Source organism: Alligator sinensis, unplaced genomic scaffold (assembly GCF_000455745.1).
Source record: "Alligator sinensis unplaced genomic scaffold, ASM45574v1 scaffold424_1, whole genome shotgun sequence".
Lineage (NCBI taxonomy): Eukaryota > Metazoa > Chordata > Crocodylia > Alligatoridae > Alligator > Alligator sinensis.
In genome coordinates this window covers 2,325,644-2,327,754 of record NW_005842113.1, presented here as the reverse complement: position 1 = coordinate 2,327,754, position 2,111 = coordinate 2,325,644, and the positions used below count along the sequence as shown (strand labels likewise).

The 2,111-nt window shown below is 40.2% G+C and overlaps 1 protein-coding gene across 5 annotated transcripts in view; it reads left to right on the top strand.

Moving 5' to 3' along the window:
- Positions 1 to 2,111, top strand: part of KCNJ15 (potassium voltage-gated channel subfamily J member 15) — a 43,805-nt gene that overhangs the window by 2,610 nt on the left and 39,084 nt on the right. The window lies entirely within an intron of this gene.

Genomic DNA, 2,111 nt, shown 5'->3' with positions numbered 1-2,111 from the left:
CCCCCAGGAACATGTGAAAATGGCAAGGACATCATGAACTTCTAAAATAAAACCCAGTTCCATTTGCTTTTACCCATGGAAGTGGGAAGTGTTGTGGTACAGTGGAACAGTTTGACTCCAGTGAACTCCAAGCGCAAAACTTTGGGGGTTGGGGGAGGGAATATACTATCCCTGCTGTGAATCAGATCCATGCTGCAGTGAGCGAGGCTGTGCTAGAGAATTCCAGATTCACTGGGCTCTGCAAGATATGTTTTTGGATCTTGGGGTACTTCAGGTGTGGACAAAGAGGCAACCTTCATGCTCCTGTGACTATAAAGTCGCCAAGCCTTACAAATATCTTTTTGTCTTCCTGTGGGCTTCACCATAAGGTGATTTGATCTGGCACATTTCGTGGGTTTGTGCTACCATCCTGTGGGTCCCTGTGTGGAGTTTAAGCTAGTTGTGACCTATGACATTCTACACGGCTTGGGAAATGTTAAAAAATAATCCAAAGATGCCATTTTATTAGTCCTATACATCTCTTTTTTTCAGATTCATAAAACAAAATCTAGCTTTGGCGGTGCATCCAGTGCTTCACTGGAAGTTATTTCCACACCTGAGTTAACGTTTGTCAGAGCTAATGTCTCTAGCTAGAGTCTGCCACTCTGTTAAATAGGAGCTACATTACCAGGAACAGCTAACAGACAGTAGGATTGTTGATGCAAGGATGGCTTGATTAGCGGAACATCAAGTCCATTAAAGAGGAGAGAAGGCTGTTAATACCTGTGGAATGATGTTTTAGAAGGAATCAGGTAGATTATAATGAGCCATGAAGTCAATTGACTCCCCCAGCACTGCCTGACTAGAAATGCTGCAGCCACTACCAGCCAGGCAGTTTTAAACTTTGATTGGGCCAGGAATCAAAAGGGGATGCAACTACATCATGTTTGGATATGTTTGGATCTGCCCCTGGAGATGCCTACCTGACTGGCCATCTATTTTGCTGTGCTGCATATAAAACCAGTAGAGAGTTCAAGATAGAGTGAAAGAGCTTGTTGCTGTGTTACTTCTTAGGATGGTTGCCAGACTTAAGAATTTCATGCTCTACTTGGTTCAAAATAGCCCAGACTATTTTTTTTGTTTTTCTGTTTTGTGTTTGCTTTTTTCTTCAGGATATGCTATAAACTTTCCTTTTCCCCTCTGGCTTTTAGAGGTAAAGGGAGGGGTGTGTGTGAGGGTTGGCATCTAAGAAAGGCAAGGCATGTTTTCCACTTAACAGTGCTTGGTTTATTTATTCTTGTTTTGTAGGAAGGATTAAAAGTTAGACTTGTCAGTGCTTTTTTCTTGCATTTTTAAATCAGTATAAAAGGCACACAAAAGCCCGGGAAATTCAATTGTGGACACCCTTTGCAAGCTAGAAGTGATAAAGTGAAATGAGTTTTGATCAGAATAACAGTATGACCTGATTAGATCCAGTTAATTTCCATGACTTCAGTTTATATAATTCACATTGGGTTAGACCACAGCTTGTTTCTCTTCTCTTGCATTCATATTTTATCTGCTTTTTTCTTTATCTGCAATTTATACTTTAGTGTTTAGGCTGTTTAGTAAAATGACTGTCTGTTGAACACATTAGTGTAATTGGTAATGAAGCACAACACAAAGTAATGCAGTTCCTTAAAAGAAATCAGGTACAAATGCTGTATATATTGCTTTTCTACTCACCTAATTTGGAGTAGGTGGATAGTGGGAGCTGGTAAAAAATGTGGAATGAAAGAAGTTCTCAATGATTTCATCAATCATTTTCTCCTTTTTTAAATTGAAATTCAAAATGATAATAACAAATGCCCTAAAAAACTCAACCAAAAACTAACTTTTGTTTTGATTGATCTCTCCTGTTCCTGCCATTCCCACTCCAGGACTCTCATTCCGATTTTTTTGATCAGCTTCAATTATTTCCTTAACCCTACTCCCAATTTCCATAACCCTACTCGCAATATTTTCACTCCAAGCTGGTGAACCCTCCTCTGTCTCTACTCCAGAAAACAATCCTTACTCCTTTGGTGTCTTGTACACATGTACCTATTCCCCAAAGCATCCTGCCCCAGCCTCCTAGGGCACATCCCCATAAG